Source organism: Eptesicus fuscus, chromosome 2 (assembly GCF_027574615.1).
Source record: "Eptesicus fuscus isolate TK198812 chromosome 2, DD_ASM_mEF_20220401, whole genome shotgun sequence".
Taxonomy (NCBI): Eukaryota; Metazoa; Chordata; class Mammalia; order Chiroptera; family Vespertilionidae; genus Eptesicus; species Eptesicus fuscus.
In genome coordinates, this window is record NC_072474.1 from 21,438,213 (window position 1) to 21,452,089 (window position 13,877).

General features: G+C 43.1%; 1 pseudogene; it reads left to right on the forward strand.

Moving 5' to 3' along the window:
• Nucleotides 1-12,119: 12,119 nt before the first annotated feature.
• On the forward strand, nt 12,120-12,238 carry LOC114234225 (5S ribosomal RNA; annotated as a pseudogene).
• The last annotated feature ends 1,639 nt before the right edge of the window (nt 12,239-13,877 follow it).

The window sequence follows — 13,877 nt, forward strand, 5'->3', positions numbered from 1 at the left end:
ACTTTTTATAGTAATGAACAAAATTCTCAGGCCCTTGTCTATTATATTTGTATTTGGGAGCAGCAGAGTTCTGATGAAAATTAGGATGAAAAAATAGATTTAAAAGATAAAACATCAATATTAGAGCAGAGGACCCAGTTACTGATTTTGTGTTTATACCACGGCATTTTGATCTTTGCCACTTTTTACTTTTCTTTTTTTAGTAGCAAACATGAAAGAGGATAGTAGAGTAAAATAGAGAAAGCGAAACCTGAATTTTAGTTATTCCACTTGAAAAAATAAGGCACTTTGCTGCATCTCAAATTTAGTTATTAGGTTGTTCTATCAGTGAACTAGTTTCTTGTTCTTGACCCTTGTTTCTTGTTATTTCCTTTTCCCAGAGTTGTGCTGTCCAAGGCCACAAGGCCCAAATTAACTTATTTTTTTTCTTTGTCACCCCTCTAGTGACAGCTGACAGGATCCAGGTAACTGATCTGTAGACTTCCCAGGTGCTTTTGATGGGGCTGCACAAGAACGTTGCCTAACAGGGATGATGGTGACTCAATGTGGTCTGAAGACCTGAGTTCACAAGATAGAGCAAGGTAGCTAACTGGTTGTATTAGTAAAAGCTGAAAGACATAGAAAAAGAAGAAGGAAGTCAGGAGTAAGTATGGTGTGAGTGAGAAGAAAGCATGAGTAAGAGCACGTCATGAGATGGGAAATATGTTTAGAATAGACTGAGTAAAAAGTAAAGTAGATGGTCAAAAGTGGCAGGAACCACTAAACACAGGAGGAAATGGATTCTTGTTATGGTGGCTCCTGTGTTAGGCAGCCCTGATGCCTATTGCCCAAGGTGTGCCCACCACTCCATGTCAGATACAAAGCTGTCCTGCTGACACTGTGAGGCCACCTCCTCTTGACAAGGAACACATTTCATGAAGGATGGGAAGATCTGCACCCAAACAAAACACTGTCAAATGTGGTTGAAATGTCAATATATTATTACAGTTCAAATGTTCCAAAGCTCTTAAGTTTCCTTTTATGATATACTTGAGGCCCGGTGCACAAAATTTGTGCACTGGGAGGGGGTGTCCCTCAGCCCAGCCTGCACCCTCTACAATATGGGACCCTCTCGGAGGATGTCCCTGTAGGATTGGGCCTAAACAGCAGTCGGACATCCCTCTCACAATCCAAGACTGCTGGCTCCCAATTGCTCGTCTGCCTGCCTGCCTGATTGCCCCTAACTGCTTACCTGCCAGCCTGATCACCCCCTAACCACTCCCCTGCCAGTCTGATTGATGCCTAACTGCTCACCTGCCGGCCAGATTGCCCCCAACTGCCCTCCCATGACAGCCTGGTCACCCCCAACTGCCCTCCCCTGCTGACCTGGTCGCCCCCAACTGCCCTCCCTCCCCTGCAGGCCTGGTTGCCCCCAACTGCCCTCTCCTGCAGGCCTGGTCCCCCCCAACTGACCTCCCCTGCTGGTCTGGTCACCCCCAACTGCCCTCCCCTGCTGACCTGGTCACCCCCAACTGCCCTCCTCTGCAGGCCTGGTCCCCACCAACTGCCCTCCCCTGCAGGCTTGGTCCCCCCCAACTGCCCTCCCCTGCTGGTCTGGTCGCCCCCAACTGCCCTCCCCTGCTGGTCTGGTCGCCCCCAACTGCCCTCCCCTGCTGACCTGGTCGCCCCCAACTGCCCTCCCTCCCCTGAAGGCCTGGTTGCTCCCAACTGCCCTCCCCTGCAGGCCTGGTCCCCCCCAACTGCCCTCCCCTGCAGGCTTGGTCGCCCCCAACTGCCCTCCCCTGCTGGTCTGGTCACCCCCAACTGCCCTCCCCTGCTGACCTGGTCACCCCCAACTGCCCTCCTTCACCTGCAGGCCTGGTTGCCCCCAACTGCCCTCCCCTGCTGGCCATCTTGTGGTGGACATCTTGTGACCACATGGGGTGGCCATCTTGTGCAAGGGCATGATGGTCAATTTGCATATTACCTCTTTATTATATAGGATTATACTTTATATATCTTGTTGAAAATCACTTTAGTTAGAAATTGTTTCCCTGAGCCCTATAAAGAGTATGCATAATTAACATCAAATGAATTTAACTTCAACCAGTATGTACGTAGAAAGAAAGGATTGGGGGTTGAGAGAAACCTTCTCATGATCTCTAAATGATTGGCAAATAACAAGGGAGTGTCTGGGGCCACCATGGTCAGTGACATGGGCACTTCTATTCCTGGTATGAAAGCTGAATTGTTTTTGCATAGCTTTCATAAATACTATTTTTACCAGGTTTACTCAGTGATAGTTCTTGATTAAGGTGGATGAAGCAGTAACTTTTGTTAATTCATTGATCAAATATTTACTCTGTGTATATGTGATTCAAGGAACAGAATATAGGAAATTTCCTCATAAAGCTTTAATATACTGGCAGAGGGAGACGGATATTAAGCAATTAAGGATATGCATTCATACACTTGTGTATACTTACCCAAGGAATTGCTTAATTGCATTTTAAGAGGTGTTCTGAAAGCGATGCCTGGTGTGCCCCAAGTTCTTGTAGCTGAGAAGGCAGTAAGCTGTGGACTTGGAGGGAGAGCATGGAAGCCGTCTTTGAGGAGCTGCTGTTTGAACTGAGCTCTGAAAGCTGCCCTTGCAGCAGCTTCTGTCCATCTGAACGTTAGACACATGGGGAAACTGAGTCACTGGCAGCTAGTAGTAGAAATAATTCACTCCACTGCCAAATTTTAATTTAAGTAGTAATGGCAGGTTTTCATATTTTTAAAAAATCCTCTACAGATAAATATCAGATTATGCACATACACAAATTTGTGTGTATGCACTACCCTTCTATTATTCTAATTATGACGTACTCCCCTATAAAAGATTAAGCAGGTTTCAAAGAGTTCGTTGTGTAAACAAAGTTTTACAGATGTGGAATACTTCACTTCCTTTTTTGGATAATTGGTTATTATGTAGGCTTTCTTGTGCCCTTACTTCCTCCCTGAATATTTTTGGGAAGTATGTGCTCATTGGAGTTTATGTCATACAGTGTGTGGCAGAATTAATTAAAATTCTCCTTCTCCTGTTTTGGATTTAACACATTTGGGTGTTGTCATCCCCATCTAAGAGGTATTTTGAGATAGATTTACTTCATTAACTGGACAACACAGGAAAAATTACTCACAATGCAGAAACATTGTTGGTAATCTATACTAATAAAAGGCTAATATGCTAATTAGACCGGGCGATCTTCCGGATGTCCTTCCAGACAAAGCCATGGTGGTGGGGCCAAGTCAGAGGTGGTTAGAGGTGATCAGCCAGGAGGGGAGGGTAATTGAGGGTGATCAGGCCAGCGGAGGGGGCCGGTTGGGGACAAGCAGGCCAGCCGGGGGGGGGGGGGGGGGGGGGGGCAGTTGGTGGTGAGAAGGCTGGTTGGGGGGTAGTTGGGGGCAAGCAGGCCAGCAAGCAGAGTGGTTAGGGGTGATCAGGCAGGGAGGCAGGTGAGTGGTTAGGAGCCAACAGTCCCGGATTGTGAGAGGGATGTCCCTGTGGGATCGGGCCTAAACTGCAGTCGGACATCCCCTGAGGGGTCCCAGTTTGGAGAGGGTGCAGGCCGAACTGAGGGACATCCCCCGCCCCATGCACAAATTTTGTGCACCAGGCCACTAGTTATATACACTAATAAAAGAGAAAGATGCAAATTGACCGTACTTTTGTGGCGCCCACCAGCCAATCAGGAGTGAGTATGCAAATTAACCCAACAAAGATGGTGGGTTAATTTGCATGCACAGGCGCCGAGTGACTGGGGGCAGGACACAGGTGTTCCGCACCACCCCAGCCGCTCCGGGCCTCTGGGCAGCGTGGGAAGGTAGAAAGGCGGCTCCGGGCTGGAGCGAAGGCAGTGCCGGCAGCCAGGGGGGAAGGAAGGCCCATTCTTGCATGAATCTTTGTGCATCGGGCCTCTAGTTTATAATAAATCCTTGCTCTGAGGTAAATAAAAACTTAAAAAAAAAATACAATTCTAACAAAAAATGTCAACATATGCCTCCTTTAAAAGTTTGACAGTATGTTTCACACTTTATCTTTGCTACCCTTGTCCCATTTAAATTAATAGTTGATAATACTTTGAATGTATTTGGGTCCCTTAATTGATGCCTAATAAAAAGCTTGTTGTGGGAACATGTTGATTTTTTGCAAAAATTTCCTGGCTACATGTACATCTTTTCTTTAGAAAACATTCTTTGACCTACCTTTCTTTCTTTCTTTCTTTCTTTCTTTCTTTCTTTCTTTCTTTCTTTCTTTCTTTCTTTCTTTCTTTTTTTCTTTCTTTCTTTCTTTCTTTCTTTCTTTCTTTCTTTCTTTCTTTCTTCTTTCTTTCTTTCTTTCTATCTTTCTTTCTTTCTTTCTTTCTTTCCTTCTTTTCTTTCTTTCTGTATTACATATGTGTCCTTATTCCCCCATTGCCCCCCCACCCCCCACCCCTGCTCATGCCCTCATCCCCCTGGTGTCTGTGTCCATTGATTATGCTTATATGCATGCATACAAGTCCTTTGGTTGACTTTCAAGATGATGCCACAAAAAGTGATTTCCGAACCTTTTTACTAGTATATGCCTGCTTAGAACGTGATCACTATAATTTTTATTGTGTTGCTTTTTTTAGAAAAAGGGTAGTGCTGATGATCCAACCATAGTATCACATTTTTTATGGTTGACCCTTGAAAAGCATGGGGGTTATAGAATTTGTCAGATTTAATTTAATTATATTTATGCACAGATCGAAGGGTTAGATTATGATCGATTGGGGTGGACGGGGAGTTATCAGCAGAAAGAAGTCCTAATCCCAAAGACCACCTTGTCAGGTGACCTGCAGAGCAGTGGCGTCACTGCAGGAAAGGGAAAGAAGGAGTTGAATCAAGGGCAGACACAAAATTCCCAATGTCTCACTTGGATGACAAACTCAAGTGGAAATGGATCTTTCAAAATTATTTCAGTATTGGGAAGCTGAATCTCTCTGTGTTGGCCTTGTTTATCTTTTCATGTCTTTGTGCTATAGCGATGTCCACGAGACAATGCTGCACTCAGCTGTGTAGTTTAGCCCTTTTATTGGAAAGCTAGGTTCTGAACGCACCTGGAAAATGCCGAACATTGACTTCATGAGAGTGCAAGTTGGGATACTTTCTTTGAATTTAGGGTTATGTGATGCCCCCACCTTTATATGGATATTTTTGAAAGTCTGAGACATTTTTGCTAATCTGAAGGGAGTGGAGATGAATAGAGATTCTGCGTTCTGTTGAATGCGGGCCATCTTCACATTTCTGAGGTGGACAGGTTTGAACAGCAATATGTCTGATCTTCCATGCACATTCCTCTTACACTCACACATTTTCAAGGGACAGAGACCTTTAGTCTAACCTTCCAGCTTCAGGAAGACATGATTGTCTTGTTTTATAGATTAGAAGACCAGGGCCCGAGAAAATTGGCAAATTAGTCAAAATCAAATGGCAGGCAATTTGAAAGGCGGATAAAACCCCAGCTTCTCCATCTCTTACCACTGTGCCTCTCCATTCACATGCTGGTTTCCTTGATGGACGCTCACTCTGTAAAAGGGGAGAAGGAGAAGGAGCACATATCTAGTTGCTTTTCTTGTTCTTTTCATGTCCCAGGACCGGCTCTGCTGCCCAGCTGTGAGCCCTGAGGAAAGTGATGCCAGGCGGTGGCCCGACTTTGATCACCCAAAGCATAGCAATGACACTTTGAGTAGCAGAGGTATTGATGGTGTCCAGACTCTCATGTCACCCAAGTCAGGAAGCCAGTATCTCTTTCCTTTAAGGTTCTGCAACTGCAATTTAAGATAAAAGGAGAACAGTGTCTTCAGAGTGCTGATAGGAAGTCAGACTACGTTCTGTCCCACGTCCAGCCCTTTCTTCTCCCGAAAAGACTTAGAAGGGTGAATTAAGCTGCTGTCTGCTCTACACTGAAACCACCCTTCGTTTGGGTAGTTAGACTGCCTCGGGACTTCTACGCAGGTTGTTTTTCAGTGTCATTTTTTCAACAAGCATTTTTAAAAGACGCCTCATGTGTTCCTCACTAGTGATGCCAGCAGGGTTCAGCCTTGGACTGTAAGATAAATTTGTGACATGCGATGACATCACCTCTTTCCATTGTGTGCAGTGCTGTTTTCTCCTTCCTTTCCTTTCTATCCCATCCTGTCTGTTTCCTGTTTTTCTTTTTCTTTTTTAAGAATGTGCTGATTCTCTACTTTAAAACATAATGCATTCTAACTGGAAATATTCAGAAGAGTACAGAGAGAAAAAAATAACATAAACTAACTCTCAGAAATTCTTGATGTTGATGTGTATCCTTGTAGGGAATTTATACATATGCATATATTTTTAAAAATTGGAATAGACGATTTATGTACCCTTTCCCCATTTAACATTGCATAATGAAAATTCTTTTATCATTACATAATTTAATAAATATTTATCATATTAATAAATTATTCATTTAACCTTTTTTGAACATTTAGATTATTTTCCTTTTAAAATGATGCAGTAAATATTTTCATATTGTTATTTCCTTAAATTCCTCAAAATGAAATTGCTGGAACAAAAAAGAACATGTACTAGTAATTTTAAGGATTTTAATAAATATTGTTAATTTGTCACTCAGTAAGTTTTATCAATTTAGAAACCTACCATTAGTGGATTGTTCTCTGTTATATATTTCATTTCTCATTGCTAATGAGGTTGAACATTTTCTTAACATGCGTATTGGCTATTTGCAGTTTATTTCCCCCACCTTGATTTCCTGGTTTTCCTTTACCACCGCCCCCTTGGGGTATTCAGCATTTGGGTATGAATTTTTTAAACTTTCTATGTACTAGTATACAGCTAAATTACCTTTCAGAAAGTTTCTACTGATTTATATTCCCAGCAACAGTTTATCTGTTTCATCAAGCCCTTTCTGACATTGAATGGCATTGTTTGTTTTAATTTTCATTTTCATGAGGACACCTTTTAGTTACAGGAACTGCTCTGTGTGTCTGCTGCATGTTAATGCCATGATTTTTACATATACAATTGCTTCATGTTAGAGCCTAATAGTAACCGAAACAGAGAAAGAGGGAGGGAGAGAGAGAGAGAGAGAGAGAGAGAGAGAGAGAGAGAGAGAGAGAGAGAGAATTGGAAGGGTGTATTGGAGACTGTGCCCATTAGTGTTTAAGACTGCTGGGTGAGATGAAGTACACATAGAAAGGAAAGTGAAGAGAGAAATGGAGTACAAAAGAGGATGGGTGAGTAGAAAATCAGGCTACCATAACAAAGTACCACAGACTGGGTGGCTCTAACCACAGGAATTTATTTTCTCACAGTCCTGGTGTCTAGAAATCCGAGACCCAGGTGTGAGCAAGGTTGGTTTTTTCTGAGGCTTCTCTCCTCGGCTAGTAGATGACCATCTCCCTCCTATCTTCACATTGTCTTCCCAGTATGTCTCAATTTCCTTATCTTAAAATGACACCAGTTGATGTTGAATTAGGGGCCATCCTTGTGACCTTGTTTTAACTTAATTACCTCTTTCAAGAGACTATCTCCAAATACAGTCAGATTCTGAGGTACTGGGGTTATAAATTTTGGGGGTGGCATGAAGTTCAACCCAACACAAATGAAAAAAGTCAGTATTTGTGGGCTGATATACACAGCGAGATCTCTCTAACATGGAAGGGATTGAGTTTAGAGAGCTTTAAGAATGGAAGGACTGCCCTAACGGGTTTAGCTCAGTGGATAGAGCGTCAGCCTGCGGACTGAAAGGTCCTAGGTTCGATTCCTGTCAAGGGCATACCTTGTTTGCGGGCACCGATGTTTCTAACTCTCTATCCCTCTCCCTTCCTCTCTGTAAAAAAATCAATAAAATATATTTAAAAGAAAAGAAGAATGGAGGGACTATCTAAGTGCCCAAGGAAGACATTTGAAAGAAGAAGAAACTAGGGACCATAGAAATGAAGCCAGTGACCCAAAGTCACACAGCGAGTTAGTTACAGAGATAGGACAGGAGCCTATGATTTACGATTTTTAATTCTCGGTTTTCTCATTGCACTTCGCTGCTTCAGGAAGCTTGGCTGTTCCCCTGAGTCTTTCCTCCTCTGACTTCAACCCTTGGCAGTGATATTGAGTCAAGAAATCCACTGCCGCATGCTCTAAATCACTGTTGCTGAATTATACTCTACAGGATGTTTGCCCAGACATCCCACCTACAGGCACCTGTCCTCTTCCAGCAGTTGCAGTCAGAGTAGCAGGATCAATATCATTTTATGCCCACTCTGAAGCTACCACCTGCACTACTGGAAGAGCTGGGTTTATACATTAATACAATATGGAGCTAAGGCTCATTCTTGACTTACAATCTTCACCCTTTCTTCACCTCCAAATCCTCTCTAGAATATCCCCGTTCTACCTCCATGCATACCTGTGTATGGTCACACTTCAGCTTACATTTTCTGCATTAGATTGTATTTCTATCTCTTTGTTGTAAGTTCTAGAAGCTTCCAAGAGGTGAGGGACTGGGACTGAACAACTGGTTGGTCATCTCTCTACCTGGTATTGTGTGTAGCCACCAACCAGTGTTGACCAGTGCAGAAGTTCAGTTCTTAATTTCCCCAAAATAATATGGCTTGTTTTCAACTTTTTATATCTATCCCTCTTTGATACAGAGAAATATTATACAGAGCTAGAACCACATAGTACTTAATAAGCAAACACAGCAACTTAGTAAAGAAATAGAACATCCATTTGTGTCAATACTGATGATAACCTTATGTTCATTGTCTAAGCATCTTCTCGCTTCAATCAGATTGTTTCCAGGATACTGAATGGTTGGCTGGCCATGAACTCATGGAGATAGCTTATTATGGTGGGAGATGCTGAACAAAAGAGTGCTTGTTTTGGTTGGCAGAGTTATAGTCTGAAGACCTAGACCACCATTACCCAAGAATTTTCACCAAATTCTTGGAAGGCATTACCTAAGTCCTGTGCCTGGGTTTCTTCATCTGTTCAGGGGAGATAAGATTTCTCTTTTATGCATGTTCTCTATACTCTGTTTATAACAACCTTAACACAGTACTTTGCTCATAGTAGGTGCTTAATAAATGGCAACAGAGACTATGGTTGTCCTCTGTGGGGGATGCCCTTGTCAACTGTTATAAAAGACAACTTGATTCCATTTTATCTTCTATGGGGCCATTGAATGGTCATTAACAAAGGATTAGTGAAAACCCATGCCCCCAACAAGAACAGATTAAATATTAATTGAGCACTAATGGACTATAATGAGATAACACAAAAGCGTGTTAAGACTTTTGGGTATTTGGATAAGGAAAGGATCTGGACAGAGCAAATTATAGGTATATTTTAAATATTTAGATCTTTATGCAATAAATTATGATTAAATTGATATAGAAAGCTGGTATATTTTTTCATCTTGTGCTTTGTAAATTACCATTTAGAATATTAATACCAGAAGTATAAAAGTAACGGTACATGGTGACCTTTAAAAATGCATAGCGAATGGAATCACTGGTGGTTAAACACTAATAGATTGGATTATATGAAAGTGACACAAGAGGGCAGCTGTGTACTGTTTCTGAATATCTTTTGCCATAATATATTAGGTTAAATTTCAATATGTGAGTAATCGGTATGATAGGACATTGTCTTTCATAAACTTACTATATAGATGTATTAAAATTATTTTAGTTAGAAACAAGTTAGTTATAACACACAAATCCTTACTGGCAAATAAAGGTTGACAAGTAATGACACAATAACATCCTACTGATTAGCTATAGTTTCTACATTTACACAGAACATTTGACTGATCTGTAGGTGAGGTGGGAGAATGGATGGGGATGCTCATAAATCAATGGATATTCTGGTCCCCACGGAAAACACAAATGTTGGAATGAAACATATGTCCTATGCATCAGAGTTTAGCAATTCTGTGGGCTTAGACAGGAATGTCTCAAATCTTGTGTTTTCACATGAAATCTGGAAGATACTGCTGGTTGTCACTTTGAACCCATAGCAAGTAAACATCCTGCACGATTCCTGGATTCTCCGGCTAGAGCAGTGATGTGACCTCTGCATATGCCTCATCTCAGAGGGGTGAGGGGTGGGGCATCACACAGGTCCTCACCACCAGGATAATTTCCCTGAGCCAGGGATCCTGACAATGCCTAAAATGTTGCATGTCTGAATTACATCCAGTTTAATGGGCTTGTACAGTTGCATGAGAGAAGGTGTATCTTGGCACAGATCAGGAATGATCTGTAATTAATCTATGCTTCAACAAAAGTGACATTGATTTTGGATGGGCACATCTGCTTTGTAAATGGGCAGCCACAAAACATATAGAGCTTTATCCAAAGTGAGCATAGATAGGTAATTGTTATTTCACTCATTTCAATAATGAGCTTCTATTAATTATCTGCATGTAGTGAGATCCAGTTCATGATGGGTGCAATGAACTCGTGCAGGATTTTCTGACAAGAATTGAGTCAATCATGGAGGAGGTGGGGTGAAGTATGCTTTAAACACCTTGGTCATGGGATGCAGTAAGTCTCCAGAGAGCATGTACTTTGGCCTTGGAGTCAGTAGATTGTGCTGCAGTGCATGCTGGTTTGATAAACTCATAAAAATACCAGTAGAGCCTGGGAGAAGACACCTGAGATACTGGTGCACATCGTGTGTAACTTCATGGTGAGAAAGCTAGTAGAACCAGAGGTTTTTCAAGATGGCATCAGAGTAGGTAGATATTACACTCATCTCGCCCCCAGGACCAAACTGGGAATATAACTAAATTAAAGAACAATCACTCTAAATAACCAACTAAGGACAAACTGAAAGGAATATTATAACCAAGGATTTACAGAAGAAGCCACATTGAGACTGGTAGGAAGGGTGGAGACCAGAAAAGGGCTGGCCCCCTTCCCGCAGGCAGTGGCTAAGGTTCTGCTGTGGGGGGGGGGGGGGTTCCCCCTGAGAAGCATGGAGTCTAAATCTCAGGCTGGACTCCCCAGCTCAGAGCACCAGAGATGGGAAGAGGCACCCACATAACATCCAACTGGAAAAAGAAGCAGGGTTTCTGTCCACTAAGGAGAGATGGAGTCTGGAGACACAGGCACCCCCTTAAAGGGTCAATTCACAAAATTTCCTTTGCAGTCACTCACCCTAAGCTCCAGTGGCAGGAGGGCAAGAGTCACCTGAGGAGAGTCTGGGGTTTGAGGCTCTGGGGAGGAGGCTGGGAAACAGTCACCAGGATCCCTGTACTGAGTAACTCTCTGACACTATAGTAGCCATCTTTCTTGGGAAGAGCATTCCCCTTTGAGCTACATCAGCCTGGGGGAAAGTAATTATCCTACCTTCTGGAATCCCTCTTGCCACACCCTATGGATCTTAAGCCCTGCTGAGGAGTCAATGGAATAGGCTGAGTTTAGAAGTCTGGGCAAATTCATAGGGGTTCAGTGACAGGTTTTGGGATGGGGCCATACCTCACACTTTCCTGTGAACCTGACTGGTGCCTTGCCCTCACAGGAGATCCTACTGAACTACCCTCCCAGCTTCTGGCAGACCCAATCTCTGGGCTTCACAGGACCTGCCTGCATGACTATTAGGGGCTCCACACTGCTGAAGTCAGGGAAAAGGCTAGGACTCAGTTGTTTGGCTTTGGGCCAGGGAACCACCTTCTGATTGGCACCTGACCCTCATGGGAAATCCATTAGCCCCCATCCTTCTGATTCTGCCAGAAGTTCTTTCAGTGACTGAGCCTAACACTCAGCTGGAAGGTGGAGGCAAACAGAGGCAGATCCCAGAGTGCCTTGGGACATTTGCTGACCAGCCTGCAGGCCCGGTGCTGGTAAAAGCGGCCTTGGAGCTCAGCTTGGTTCTTCCCATGTGCAGTTAAACCATAGAGGCAGCCACAAGTGTGGATCACTTGTAGTGTCAAACTGGTTGCTGAGGGCCAGGCATAGACATTGGCCTATACGAGAGTCCCTCCCAAGAGACCTAAACACACCAAGTGGTCAACTTCAGGTAACACTGGAGGAGAATCCAACAAATTTCACGAAAAGCACATCTAAAAGGAGATTGCAGTCTATGGCCAAAGTACCCTGAACGCGCCCGATCTCATCTGATCTTGGAAGCTAAGCAGTGTTGGGCCTGGTTAGGACTTGGATGGGAGACCACCTGGGAATACTGGGTGCTGTAGGCTTTAAAAAAATAAAAATAAAAAATAAAAAAATAAAATCAGGCACTAAATTCTGCTGAGTTGAATTCTACTTTTATTTCCTTTTTCTTTTTTTCTGTCTATTACTTTTCTTATCCTTTTTTTTTAAATTATTGCTTTGCACTTGTAAAGCAGCTCACAAACCATGCTCAGGTTTGGACCTCATACACAGCCACCTCAGGGGGGATCCCGTGCATGAACAGGCCAAGAACAAGCAAGACACAATTACAATAAGAGTGCCCACATAGCCCACACAAGGTACATTTCCAGAGTAGCCAGCTCAGGAGACTGTACAGTTGGGTCCCAAAGAACACCTATTACATAAGTCTACCCCATGAAGACCAGGAGTCATAGCAGATCTATCTGATAAATAGAAACAAACAGAAAGAGGCAGCCAAAATAGGGAGACAGAAAAACAGACTCCAAATGAAAGAACAAGAGGAATATTTAGGAAAAGAGAAAAATGAAATGGAAGCAAGCAATTTATCAGATATAAAGTTCAAAGTAATGGATGTAAGGATGGTCAAGGAATTTAGTAAGAACAGTATGAAAAAGGACAGAAACCATGTAAAAGAGCCAGTCAGAAAGAAAGAATACCACAATTATATCAGTACACCAGAAAGAATAAAAAATACATTTGATGAAGCAGAGGATTGAACCAGAGATTTGAAAGACAAGGTAGCAAAAAGCAAAAAGCACCCAATAGAGCAGCAAAAAGGAAAAAAGAATTAAGATCGTTTAAGGGGTTTTGAGAACAACATAAAGAGTGAAAATATCTGCATCATAGGGGTACCAGAAGGAGAAGAGAGAGAGTAAGTAATAGAGAAACTATTTGAAGAAACAATGACTAACAAACTTCCCTAAACCTGATGAAGAAAAAAGACAAATCCAAGAAGTGCAAAGTCCCAAACAAGATGAACCCAAAGAGAACCACACCAAAACACATCATAATTAAAATAGCAAAGGTAAAGACAAAGAGAGACTTTTAAAAGCAACAAAAGAAAAGCAGTTAATTGCCTACAAGAGAGAAGAGAGTTTTCATAAGGCTGTCAGCTGATTTATCAATAGAAACATCTTAGGACAGAAGGAATTGTCCTATATAGTAAAAGGCTAATATGTAAATCAACCGAAAGGCGGAACAATCGGTCGCTATGATGTGCACTGACTAGCAGAGGGCAGATGCTCAATGCAGGAGCTGCTCCCTGGTGATCAGTGCATTCCCACAGGGGGAGCACTGCTCAGCCAGAAGCTGGGCTCACAGCTGGTGAGCGCAGTGGCAGTGGTGGGAGTCTCTCCCACCTCTGCAGCAGCGCTAAGGATGTCTGACTGCCAGCTTAGGGCTGCTCCTGGCGGGAAGCAAGCCTAAGCCACTAATTGGACATACCCCAAAGGCTCCTAGACTGCGAGAGGGCTCAGGCTGGGCTGAGGGACGCCCCCCCACCCCCGGCCCCGAGTGCACAAATCTTATGCACTGGGTCTCTAGTCATTAAATATTTAAAGTGATATAGAGGAGAAACCAAGATGGCGGCATAGGTTAAACACCTAACCTGCAGCCGGGCACAACAATTTCAAAAATACAACTAGAGGTCAGAACGGACATCGTCCAGAACCACAGGAGAGCTGG